General features: G+C 39.6%; 1 pseudogene; it reads left to right on the top strand.

The window, feature by feature from the left end:
* Nucleotides 1-5,284: 5,284 nt before the first annotated feature.
* On the top strand, nt 5,285-12,933 carry LOC138740047 (general transcription factor II-I repeat domain-containing protein 2A-like; annotated as a pseudogene).
* The last annotated feature ends 1,407 nt before the right edge of the window (nt 12,934-14,340 follow it).

Genomic DNA, 14,340 nt, shown 5'->3' with positions numbered 1-14,340 from the left:
ACCAATTGGTAGAGGGAGGCACAATTACAACATTTAACAGACATTTAGACTAGATAAATGGATAGGCATAGGAGATATGAGGCAAATACAAGCTAATGTGACAATTCACATGCAATTAATTAGTTAAAAAGAACAAGTTATGGTTGATGAGCATGGATTCTCCTTTACTAGCCAAATAAATCATATAATAACCTGAAATTAACTCAGTTTTGGAATATGCAACATTTCAAAGTAACGTATCACAGCATTTGTTAACAATAGGTGATTCAGATTAAGGAATACAAGAAACAAAGCAAATTATGTATGTAATATACAATTATACCTCATCCATCCAGACACCATGAATGCAAAACCTAATAACACGGAAGGAGCACATTTAGTCAAAACCAACTGGAGGGTTTAAGGCAGGGAGCCTCTCATCTTATGCTATCATTAGGAGAATCAATAAAAATAGAACCAAGAAGTGCTGCAAATATTCAGTGGGTCTGACAGATGCTGCCTGTACTGACAATAACCACACCAGCAGTGCGAGTATAAGACAGCTTTAATAAACTAATATGTACACTAAGAGGTCTTGTCTCTCTGCAAGACGAACCTGGAAGGTGAGACTGAAGCTCTGGACTGGTTTATATACAAGCTCACTGGGATGACCCCTGGTGACCTAGTGGTGTAATTACATATCACCACACTGCCTAACCTATAAAATATTTCCTATGTTCTCTATTCCACTTAAGATATCCTTCATATGCCACATTTTCTTTCAGGAAGCTTAGTTTTAAGGATAAAAGAATCACTCCTTGACATAATTATAATGGCAAATTCAGAATCCATTCCTTTATTATTGTCCTCCTCCCTTTATATTGAATTTTTCTTCATTTCTCGAGTGACTTCAATTTTAAAAAAATTGGCAATCACACTCCGTATGATTCATAGAAATTAATAAATATTTAGCGTTCTACTGATTAAATTCCCTTGCTCAATATTATCAAATACAAATAATTTAAAATCTTATCAGAGTAGTTAGTACTGTAAAAATTTGCTTAGAGGCAGATTAGTAGAGATTATATTCAATCTATCCTGTGTGTCCCAAACCATATTTCCAAAAGGACCAAAATGCAATGAGAATAAGATAGTTAAAACCAAAATAATTAGAATGCCTAGAATGATTAAACTATAAGTTATGAAGTAATTACAGAATTAAAAAAAAATTGTAATTAAAACTAAATAAAAATACAATTCCGCTCTCCAAATGATACCAATTGTATGATTCTACTTATGCTGGGAATATTGAATTATCGCTACTATTACAGAAAGAAAAATCTAAAGGCATGAGAGAAGTATGTAATAAAACATGAACGTCCAATTATATTATCATTGCATTAATCAGACTTGCAATCAGTCATTGAAAAAGTAATTATATTTTCTCATGTAACAATCCTTCAGTTAACTTCTAAATTAATTAAATATAACCAATAACATTTCTATAATTACCATGTCTACTTCACTGTAAAATGAAGCAGAAACTCGGAAAATATAATGCCAAGATAATTAATTTAAAAACAGTTCATAACACTGGATGCTTCATAAAAAAATGTCTGCAACTGTGCTTTCATTCAAAACGTTCAATAATTTAATAATTATTGAGGTGAAAACATTGAAATCATTTGTTGAGTTTCCAAGTTTCATTTATTTACATAAATAAAAGCATTGCAAGCTGGTTGAAATCAGCTAAACAGGACACAATATCAGGACATTTTAAAAAATATTATTCCTTAAACCACTTCTTGCATGCTTTCTGTGGCTTTTGTGCTACTTCACCATGCCACGCAATTGAATAGGGGTCAGGCCTGAAACGTTAATTATGCATCTTTGCTTCCGATGGATGCTGTGAGACCTGCTGAGTTCCTCCAGCAGTTTGTATTTCTAAAGACATTACTTACAATCAATTTCTATCTCTTTGAATCAGATAGGGGACTTAGATTCTTTATTGAGATCTTTATTATGATATTTTAATAAATCCATAATACATTGCATTAATAAACAAACTACAAATTTACTGTTCTTAAGTATTTTGGAAAATACTTCTGAATATAAGAGATAGAAAAGGAACAATTTATATCATTCACTGGGTTCACTGAGTCACTGAAGATATCTGAGACTGTGTTGTAGGTGCACTATGATGACTTTTAGTATAAATGAACCAAAGACCATAGGTTTGGGATATATATTAAAAGATTTAGATGAGACTTAGGAAGATTTTGATCTCCGAGATCTTAAATGTATTACCAAAGGAGAAAGTGGAGGCAGAGATTTTCACAACGTATAAGAATCATTTAATAAACTCTTGAATACCAACACGTAGATGATGGACAAGTGCTGGTAAATATGATTAGAGTTGATAAGTAATGCTCTGCTTGGCTTTACCGGGCCAAATGCCCTGTTTCTGCATTCTGTGCCTCTAAACAAGGGAAACAAACTTGTTTCTCTTGTTGATGATTCCTTGAAGCTATATAACATCATACTTTTTCCATTGCATTATCACAACTCTAAATTTCAAAAGTAAAACACGAATGTCCGCAGACACCGTGATTGAAGCAAAATCATAATGGTGGAGAAACTCAGCAGGTCAACATTGTACTCAATATAGCAAAGATAAAGAACCTTTTTGTGCACTGTGTACCAATTCCTTCTTATAGTCACTTGGAGTCCAAGTTAGGGGCTTTTCTGTGATGCATTTTCTACATAAATCAGTAATGAAATCCAGTTGAATTTTCTCAAACAATCTTTAATATTAAACACAAAAGGGCTAATGTCTGTAGAATATCTTAACAAGTAACTTTCCATTATAATGTCCCTATAATGATCTATTTAACAGTCCATATACAGTAACTTATTATGTAAAATTGCATAGCAAAGTGGCCACAGAAATTGTCAACCCCTAACTCACCCTCCTCTAATTTTCAACTGCCAACACTGGCTGTAGAACCTATATTTAAACACATGAGGATTCCAGCTGTGCATGCTCCATTGTGCATGCACTGGCCCAGTTCCAACCACTGCACTGCCAGGCTGAGCCTAGTGCACATGCGTACCACACTTCATATCCAAGCCATTCACTGCTGGGCCTGAGCCAAGCATGTATGCATCAACCCAGTTCATGTCACATGCACACTGGCAGACATGCCAGCCCTGGCTGAAGCTGCCGAGCCAACCACAGTCCATGCTCCAAGGAAAGTACTACTAGAGCTTAGGATGAAGCTGGAGCAAGAACTAAAGGACATGGAAAGGTTCCAAGTCAGAGCCAAAGTGACTAAGCTGACTGACTGGGTAAATTCCATAGTGGACAAATAAAAACAAATGGCCGCTTGAGAACATGCCTGGAACCTAAAGACTTAAATCAAGCAATAAAAAGGGGTCACTACCTAGCTACCGGACATCACAGCAGAATTAACAGGATCCAAAATCTTTAGCTAGCTAGACACAAAGAATGGATACTGGAATGTGAAATTAGATGAAGAATCAACACTACTAACAATGTTCAGTACTCTGTTTGGTCATTACAAGTTCTTGCAACTACCTTTTGGCCTGAAGGTGAGCCAGGACATGTTCTAACAGAAGATCGATGAGACCTACAGAGGGTGCAAAGGTGCTGTTGGTATCGTGGACGACATGCAGATTATTGGCAGAGATGGAAAAGCTCATGATCTTCATCTACATGAGGCCATGGAGAGAACAAGAGGAGCTGGAATTAAACTTAATGCAGATAAATGCATTATAAAAGAGAAGGAATGCCAATTCTTCAGAATGATGTACACTCCTGTCAGGGTAAAGCCAAGTCCAGAGAAAATTAAAGCTACTGCTGAAATTAACCACCCAAAGGACCAAAAGGAACTCAAAAATTTCCTTGAGTTGGTCCATTACAGGAGTTCATTCATACCACATATGTCAGACCACATAGCAACCATGAGAGAGTTGCTGAAGGAAGATATGGAATTTCAGTGGTCATCATCACATCAGAGAAGTTTTAACCAGCTGAAAGAAATAATAAGCAGAGAAGTGGAGCTGAGATTCTATGATAGAGAAAAAGCCATCACTATCCAAGTTGATGCATCTAACAGAGGCCTTGGTGCAGCATTAATACAAGAAGGAAAACCAATAGCTTTTGCCTCAAAAACACTAACAACAGTGGACACCAGGTATAGCAATATTGAGAGAGAGCTGTTGGCCATCGTATACGGATGCTAGAAGTTTCACAAGTTTTTGTATGGAAGGAAGTTTATAGTGGAAATTGATCATCGCTCACTGGAACACATCCAAAGAAAGAACCTAAATAAGGCACCAGCTAGACTGAAGAGATTACTTCTACAACTACAATGCTATGACTTAGACTTAAAATATAGATCAGGCAAAGAGATGGTGCTTGCTGATACCTTGTCACGACTTTCCCCAAATGAAAAATATGAAATGGAAAACATGGGAATCAAGATACATCATCTCATCAGTGTGACAGTAATAAATTAACCCAAATCAGAGAAAAAACGAGTAAGGTCAACGTGTTGCAAAAACTTTCTCAACAAGTAATACAAGGATGGCCAGAGGGGATAAAGCAGATACAGCAGATATTGGTCCATCAGAATCAACATATCATTGGAGAATGGTGTTCTGCTGGCTGGATCAAGACCTGAAACAATGCAGAAAGAGATTCTCCAGAAAATACGTGAAGGTCACATGGAAATGGAGAAATGCAAACTCAGAGCCAAGTCAGCCATGTATTGGACTGGTATATACAAAGACATTGAAAATATGGTGGCTACATGTCAAATATGCCAAAAGTACAGAAAGATACAACAAGAAGAGGAAATTATTTCCATAGAAGTACCGACCAGGCCATGGCACACAGTGGGAGCAAACTTGTTCACCAAGAATCAAGAGTGGCATTTCATAGTCGCCTATTACTACTCTAAGTTTCCATTCATCAAAATGGTGAAAGACCTGAGAGCATCAACTATTACCTCAGAAATGAAAGTGCTCCTTGCTGAACAAGGAATACTCAAGCAAGGAATATATGACAATGGAACACAGTTCACATCACAAGAATTCAGAAAGCTGGCTGCAGAGTACAGGTTTGTTATCACTATATTATCCCCCTACTACCTCAAAAGTTATGGGTTTATTGAAAAGACAAGTGCAAACTGTGAAACGCACACTAGTTATGTGTCACAAAACAAATGAAGACCCAAACCTGGCTCTTCTATCATTACGAGCAACACCTTTAAGGGCCGATATGAAGTCCCCAGCAGAACTTCTAAATGGCAGGAGATACAAAACAAATCTGCCAAGCAAAATACATCCTTCAGAAGACCAAGAAGAAACCAGAAGAAGACTGGCTGACATGCAAGAAGAGGGACACCAGCTCTATGACAAACATGCACAAACATTGCCAGAACTCTTCAGAGGGCAGCATGTGCATATTCAAGAGCCGATGCTGAAAACGGACTGCAGCAAAGGTCATCGGAGAAGCTGAGACACCAAGATTATACATTGTCGAGACAGACTCTGGCAATCAGCTGAGGAGGAACAGAATTCACATCCATCCGACACAAGATGGGATGAAGCAGAAAGTTTAAAAACCAACAAAGCCTGCAACACCAATATCAAGTGAAGAGACCACAACAACTAATATAAAAACATCAACACAGCACTTGTCAGGTGAAGCACAACAAGCTACATTGCCTACACGTGTACCAGCAACACAGGGCCCAACAGTCACAGCCAAATCCGCCAATGCGAGATCGATAAGAACTATTTAAAAATAGTTGTCTTATAGAAACGTATAAAAATAGTAAATGAACAAGTGTACAAGTTCAGTTACTTAAGTTTCACTGGAAAGAATGTGATAAAGAACACTAAATTTTTCTTTATCTTGAGAAGGAGGGAATGTTTGTTACATAGTCAGGATAAAGTGAACTATTTTGTAACCATGAAAAAATGCACCCTTCTCACTGTAGTAACTGTAGTGCACCACTGTGGGGGGTGGGGGGGGGGGAGAGAGAGAGAGAGAGAGAGAGAGAGAGAGAAGTACTGCATGCAGTTCTGGTCTCCTTACTTGAGGAAGGATGTGCTGGCTTTGGTGCAGAGGAGGTTCACAAGGTTGATTTCAGAGATGAGTGGATTAGCCTAGCCTATTAGGAGCGATTGAGTTGCCTGGGACTGTACTCACTGGAATTTAGAAATAGACGGAGTCTTATAGAAACGTATAAAATTATGAAAGGCTTAGATAACAGTAAGAAGTTTCCATAGGTGGAGGAAGACTAGAACTATGGGACATAGCCTCAAGATTCAGGGTAGTAGATTTAGGACAGAGATGAGGAGGAACTGCTTTTTACAGAGGGTGGTGAATAGATGGAATTCTCTGCCAATTAAAGCAGTGGAAGATATGTCAGTAAACATGTTTAAGACAAGGTTGGATAGATTTTTACATTGTAGGGGAATGAAGGAATATGGGAAAAAGGCAGGTAGGTGAAGATAAGCCTGTCATCAGATCAGCCATAATCTTATTGAATGGCGAAGCAGGCTCGACAACAGGATGGCCTCCTCCTGCTCCTATTTCTTATGTCTTATGCTCTTATGTTAACTCATTTTTGAGACAAGATTATCCCAACCTGAAAGAGTTTTGAAAAATGTTCCCAACCTAAAACGTTAATTGATCATTTCTCTCTGTGGATGCTAAATAGCCTGCTGAATCCCTTCAGCTGCTTATTGTCTGCTCAAGATTCTGCAGTACTTGTGTTTTTCTGCATCTTAATTACCCTGGTTAGGATCTTGTATCTTTTGAAGAAGATCTCATTTCTCTGAGACAACTAACATTTCATATGGCAACTTATCACCCCTCTAGCTCCTTCCATGCCACTACACATCCTTGTAGGTTATCTTCATGCTTGGAGTAACAAGCAGCCAACACTGTACGTATGTTTTGGCTATGTTAATACTCGTTATAGTTCATCTCGACATGCCCTTGCTGACTGTGCCAGTGGCTCCTCCCATAGACCCCTGAATAAAGGCAACTCTGCCACTGCTCCCTCCTCAGTCCAGGACAGTTAATCACCATGGACCTGCCTCCATTCTGTTGTTAATTAAAAGCCTATCAGTTTCTATACAACTTCTAGCCTTTTGAAGTAAATAATGGTGCATCACAGTGGCCAACCATTTCAATTCCACACTCCAACCCACACTGAGATGACTGTCCATGGTTTCAAGCACTGCCAAACCAAGGCTCCCAGCAAATTGGAGAAACAACACCTAATAGTCCAGCCTGCACTCACCAACCAGATAACATTAACATAAACTTCTTCAGTTTCTGTTTGGCTCCTCTTCTGTCTCTCTGTCTCTTTCCCTATTCCTCGAACCTCTCCAGAGAGCTACCCCCTCCCATATCACCTCACCTTTTTTTCCTCTTTTGCCCTCTTACCCATATCCACCCATGACCTCTTGCCTGCTGGCCTGTGCTCCTTCCCCTGCCCTTTCTTCCCTCCTTTTCCCACCTTTGTATTCAGACACCTGCCTGCTTTTTGCACATACTTTGATGAAGGGCTCAGGCCAGAAACATTGGTTATATCCCTTTGCTTCCTTTTGATGCTGTGTGACCTACAGAGCTTCTCCATCACTTTTATGCATTGTAATCTGAAAAGTGTTGGTTTTTATCTGGAATTATTTTTTTTAGAAAACATATACAAATAAAAATAACATTTTGCAGCATTTAAAAGGTAAATATTTGAACTAAAATTGGCCTTTAAATGTGAATTCCTAAGATGGAAGATCATTAAAAATAAGATAGGTTCAATAATTAACATATTGAGTGGAAAAAAATCAGAAAGGTTCTGCAGAACATTTATAACCCATTGGTGGGATTTTAGCTCATATTGTGGGATGTTTAGGGAGCATGACCTTAGAAAATCTACAAAGAAGATTTTGAAGGTTTAGAAGCTAAAATTACATTGTTACAAGCCCAGAGGACCCCAAAACCCAGCAGCAATAGATTTTCACCAAGACAAATGGTTACTTAAACAAAAGTTGCTTTTAATTATCTTTAAACATGAAAACAGGGTCAAACTTTATCTTATTACTATTAACAACTTAACTCCCTTCTAATTCTAAGTTCACATGTATATAATGTGTGTTTGAATTTAGAAAAGTTATTTGATTCACAGTCCAATCTCACTTCTCTACCTCCAGGTTCACTGGTTGCAGGCACTTCTTATACGATGCACAGAATTTAACATTTATAAAGTTCGCCAAGCTTTAGTGCTTGAAAAGTAAATGGTTGCCTCTCAGGAAGATTCTTGTTGTTTTTCAGAGAGAGATTTGTTGTTCCTGGACACAAACTGATCCCTTGTTATCAGCCATGTCAGTGTCTTGCCGAAGAAACTTGCCCCATCAGGGTTTACCAGGTGATAACCTCTTTCTTTCAGGTCACCAGAGTTCCTTTTTGTTTCTCTTATTTCAATTGAAACATTATGCAGCCAGTCCTCTCCTCTTGTATGGACCACAAGGGCTCTGACCTGGCTGAACTAAGCACTCACTACCAGTCTTCAAAATGGTTTCTTTTCACAAGCTTGCCAGCTTGTCCTGTTCCAGTCCCAGCTGCTGCTGCTGACCTGTAGAACTGTAGAACTGAATTCTCTCTCTCACTCAGAGAAAAGCCTGTTTGACTCCCTCTCTGCTTACAAAAACCACATGACCCTCTTAGAGCAGCAACCTCCACTCAGACAGACTGTGACTCTGAACCTGATCCTCTGAGTTTATTCATCTGTTGCTTTTCAATACATTAATTAAGTCCCTTGGACACTCCCCAAAGGCATTCAGAGCTGGCCTGTCTATTGTAAGCAGAGCTCCAGTATTTTAAATGTGATCTGTTTTGAAATGTTTGTATGTGACCTACACTTAAAAAGAACCTGCCACACTTTATCTCCCAAAATTATATCTGTTCTGTCACAATATTCCTTGGAACAGAGATGATGAATATTGGGAAAATGGTACTACTGCTAATGGCAGGGGAGTAACCAACCTGTATAAAAGGACTGAACTTGTATGGCAAAAGTTCCAGAAGGGAGATGTTGAGAATTCCCTTTCATATGGTCTGCAATGCACTGAGTTAAAAAGAGATTCAATAATGATTCACAAAATTAAAGTACAGGTAATCCTTTGGTACTGTAAGGCTGTATTGTAGAATCTGAATCAAAATGGCTTCAGTTGTCACTCATTTATTCTGAAGACTCAACTTAGTTGAGTTGCAGCACCTGTTCAATGCAATATGTGATTGGTTTGCCAGGTGAGCCATTGTAAGCAAGATCCTGGGTTCATCTCTGAGCCTGCTATGACATAGCCAGGTTAATGATCATGTGCTCACAGAACAAACTGAACTGAGAACTCAAACAACCAATAAACACTTGACATCAGCCAACATCCTGCTGCAGCAAGTTTAGGGACATTGATTTGTTAAATTATTTTGCTACAAATGGTGTGGCACAATTAAAGTATGCGTCAGGGTGTAAAAAATCTAGAAGCAATATTGTCGCTCATTTTTGTGATGTGTTTGTTTAATGTCTGGCTGAGAGTGTTTACAGTCATCCAGTCTGGAACAGGAAATCATAGCCTGAAGAAATGAGAATACTATTCAATAAATGAAAGACTGCGCATATTATCTTTGCTATCCCAGCGTCGACATAAAATGACATCCCAGATAAAAGTTATATTTTTCTGAATTAATCTCAGCATGCTCCATGTAAAATGGACAATTTAACATTTAGACCACACATTCTCACAGCACTGGCGAGAAAGTGGTGCTGTTCTGTTGAAAATAGGTTTCACATAGATTTGAGCAAAATTGCACTCATGCCTCTTAACTTCCCAGATGAGTTGCTTGATATTTTTAATGAAGTTTTCATTAACACTGGAAACAGTATTCTAACATAAAAGTTACCTAAAAAATGACAATAATTATGCAGGATGTAGATGCTTTTAAACTGGTCTAATCAATAACAGGTTTAATGTTATCCCAAAAGGGAATTTAATGATCCTTCTTCTTCTGGAACCTTGTTATTAAAAGGGCCATCACTAAATGTGCATTCTTTGGCAGGCTACTCCATAGCACTCCAAGACCTCAGTGCTCACTTACACATTGTTTACACTTTAGCCATTGTATCTTTGATGATGCATCCAAACTGTCCTCTAATTGTGATTGGTCACAATTTAGTCTTCCTTTGTTGAATGTCATGGATATGGACCAAAAGCATTTGACACATCATATGAGGCCATGGGGGCCATGGCGGCCATGTGGGTAAAACATAGAAATGCATCACTCAGTACCTTAACCATCTTTGGATTCCATACAGCCATATTGCTCTATGTATCAAAGCTTAAGTTAAGCTTCACCTTGACAAACCTCACTGGAGATCTGTGAACTCTAACAAACTCAAATACAGCCTCACATGTGTGCCTGGATTGCTTTACCTAGGAGGTCTAGGTTCTGGTATCTCAGCTTCCTAGCTTCAGGGTCATTCCAGACCCCTGTTGCTGATATTTTGTACTCACTGCAATATTTGTGAGGTCATTCAAACTAAGTACTCAAAGATAGACATCTAGGCAGAGGGAGTTGGCACCTTTGCAGCCTTCTAAGATATTGATAGACTGCACATGTATCCTCACAGAAACATCCGCCAGACACCCCACCCCTCGGAACCCATCAACATCAATTTGTCCTCCAAATTTCCTTTTAAGGGCCAACTCAGGAGGTCACTGTGGGGGAGGCTAAGTGCTAGTACCTTTAGAAATTTGCATCAGAATAACTCCACATGCTAAAGCACACATGTCAAACTCAGGCCCGCGGGCCAAATTTGGCCCGTGATATAATTATATTTGGCCCACAAGATCATATCAGATATGTATTAGAGCTGGCCCGCTGGCCGCCGCGCCAGTATAGCGCATGCACAGCTAATACTCCAAATCCCAGAATGCTTTGCAAATGCATTGGCGCTGCCCCGTCAGCCCGGTAATCGCTCCCACCTCCTCTCTTTACTTTCATTAGCATCTGCGACCTGTCGCCCAACTCACATGTAATAAACTCCTTACGAAAAATAGCCAAACGAAAGACAGAAAATAGGACCTTTCAAGACAGACTATATGTTCATCATTTTAAAAGACAAACCTATTTGTCTTGTGTGTGGAGCCACCGTGTCTGTAGTTAAAGAATATAACATACGACGACACTATGAAACGAAACACCAGGACAGGTATAAGGATCTGAATGAGAAGCAAAAGCTCCAGAAGGTGGAGGAGATGAAAAGAAGTCTGGTTTTACAGCAAACTATGTTCACCAAAGCAGAATCCCAAAGTGAGGCTGCTGTAAAGGCTAGTTTTATTGTGGCCGCAGAGATCGCCAAATCAGCCAGGCCCTTTACGAAGGGAGAGTTTGTTAAAAAGTGTGTGCTCAAAGTTTGCGATGTCATTTGCCCAGATAAAAAGCAAGCGTTTTAAAATGTGAGCCTGAGCAGGAACACCGTGGCTGCGCGTGCTTGTGAGCTTGCTACTAATCTACAAGAACAACTGAAGGAGAAGGGGAAAGATTTTATGGCATACTCACTTGCTGTAGACGAGAGCAGCGATACATCAGATACTGCCCAGCTATCAATATTCATCCGTGGAGTGGACACAAAACTTTCCATTACAGAGGAACTTTTTGGATTAAAATCCATGCATGGCACAACTACAGGAAAATAAATCTTCGAGGAGGTGTCCAAATGTCTCAATGAAATGATGCTGCCTTGGGATAAACTTGTGGGACTAACGACAGATGGTGCGCCTGCGATGTGCAGTCAGAAAAGTGGACTGGTGGGCAGGATTTGGGAGAAGATGCGGGAGAATCATGCAGGTGAGCTTACAGTTTACCACTGCATAATCCATGAGGAACCCTTGTGTGGCAAAGCCTTGAAAATGGAGCATATTATGAACACTGTAACTCGAGTAGTTAACTTCATAAGAGCCAAAGGTTTAAATCACCCCCAGTTCAAGTCCTTTCTGGAGGAGTTAGGGTCAGAATACGGAGATGTGCCCTATCACACAGAGGTGCAATGGTTTAGCCGAGGAAAAGTACTGAAGAGATGCTTTGAGCTGCGTGAAGAAATATGTCTGTTTATGGAGAGCAAAGCCAAAGACACAACAGAGCTCAGGGATAAAAAGTTTCAATGTGAGCTGGCATTCCTGTGTGACATCGTGAGCCATCTCGATGCGCTAAACCTGCAGCTTCAGGGACGAGGGCACGTCATTACAGACATGTACAGTGCAGTGAGGGCTTTTAGAACCAAGTTGTGCTTGTGGGAGACTCAGATGCTGCAGGGAAACATGGCTCATTTTCTGTGCTGCCAAATTATGAAAGAACAGATCTCACCTGCCATGTTGCCCAATGCAGAGTTTGCTGAAAAACTAAGCGTACTTTGTGCGGAGTTTTCCCGACGATTTGCTGAATTTGAAGCCCAGAAATGCAGATTTGAACTACTCAGCAATCAGTTTGCAGTTGACGTGACAAGCGCTCCAACCAACCTCCAAATGGAGCTGATTGAGCTCCAGTGTAATGACACACTCAAGACAAAGTATGTCTCTGTCGGTGCTGCGCAGTTCCCACAGTTCCTTCCCGACACACTGCCCCAACTCCGTGCACAAGCTGCTCAAATGCTGTCAATGTTCGGCAGCACGTATCTCTGAGAACAACTCTTCTCTTTGATGAAAATAAACAAAACACCATACAGGAGTCATCTTACTGACGAGCACCTTCATTCGGTCCTGAGGATTTCCTCAGCTCAGAGTCTGATCCCAGAATTTGATGAACTTGCATCTAAGAGATACCAAGTATCTGGTTTAGACCCAGGTGCATCAGAGTAAATCACAGTGTAGCAAGCTAAGCTTGGATTAATATTTTCTTTGGTTAACTTTGGATGGTTCATAGTTGAAAGATTGGATTTTCATTGAAGCAAGTTGTTATTTTTTTGACTTGTTGGCTTGTGAACAAAAAAACATTTAAAAGGAGCTTAAAGGCTATTGAGATGTTATTTATTGAATATTTTATTTCTCATTTGTTAATGCTTCTTCTGGAAAGAGTTTAACCAAAACTATTATTAAACATTTATTTTAGTAAGAAAAAGTTTAACATTACATATGTTGAAAGAATAGAAAACATGCAGATGTTGTTGAAAATTTTCAATAAATATTTAGTTTGGCCCACGACTTAGTCCAAGTTTATAATTTTGGCCCTCTGTGAATTTGAGCTTGACACCCCTGTGCTAAAACAACACAGCAATTTGCTCTGGAAACCTCATTAGGAATAATCACAAACTTTCTGCAACACTTGTGAGGGTATCTTACAAGATTTCATGTAAAACAGGAAAGTAGATATATAATTTTATATATCTGCTTGAAGTACTCATGATCCTTTCAATGTTATTACAGCATCACCAACCCGGGTTTGAATCTGGCTCTTTAGAGTATGGTGTTCAGTTCTGGTCACCTCATTATAGAAGGCATGTGGAGGCTATGGAGAGGGTGCAAAAGAGATTTACCAGGATGTTGCCTGGTTTGGGAAAAAAGTCTTATGAGGTAAGGTTAACAGAGCTCTTTGGAGCATAGAAGGATGAGAGAAAATGATAGAAGTCTACAAGATTATGAGAGGCATCAATCGGGTGGACAGCCAGCGACTGTTACCTTGGGCAGGATCAGCAAAGACCAGAGGACATATGTACAAAGTTAAGGGAAGGCATCAGGGGTAGGTTTTGTTTGTTTTTTAAAAAAATATATAAACATAGAGAGTTGTGGGTGCCTTGCCGGGGATGGTAGTGGAGGCTGAAACATTGGGGGAATTTAAGATACATGGATGAAAGAAAAATAGAGGGTTATGGGGTAGGGAGCATTTAGTACTTTTATTTTAGGAAGGGATATATGGGTCAGCACAACATTGAGGGCCAAAGGGTCTGTACTGTGCTGTATTGTTCTATGTTCTTTGACTATATATATCACTGACAAAAGGCAAAGGAGGAAAAACCCAACACCCAACCCCAACCAACCAATTTTCCCCTGCAGCCGCTGCAACCGTGTCTGCCTGTCCCGCATCGGACTTGTCAGCCACAAACGAGCCTGCAGCTGACGTGGACTTTTACCCCCTCCATAAATCTTCGTCCGCGAAGCCAAGCCAAAGAGAGAGAGTGGTATGCCACCAGAAATAGTGCTGGAACCTCTGTTGCATGAAATCTATATCAATGATCTGGATAATAATGTAGTAAATGGGATCAGCAAATT

This window comes from Narcine bancroftii, chromosome 7, assembly GCF_036971445.1.
Source record: "Narcine bancroftii isolate sNarBan1 chromosome 7, sNarBan1.hap1, whole genome shotgun sequence".
Classification (NCBI taxonomy): Eukaryota; Metazoa; Chordata; class Chondrichthyes; order Torpediniformes; family Narcinidae; genus Narcine; species Narcine bancroftii.
The sequence above is the reverse complement of the archived record's forward strand: the minus strand, read 5'-3'. Positions and strand labels throughout refer to the sequence as shown.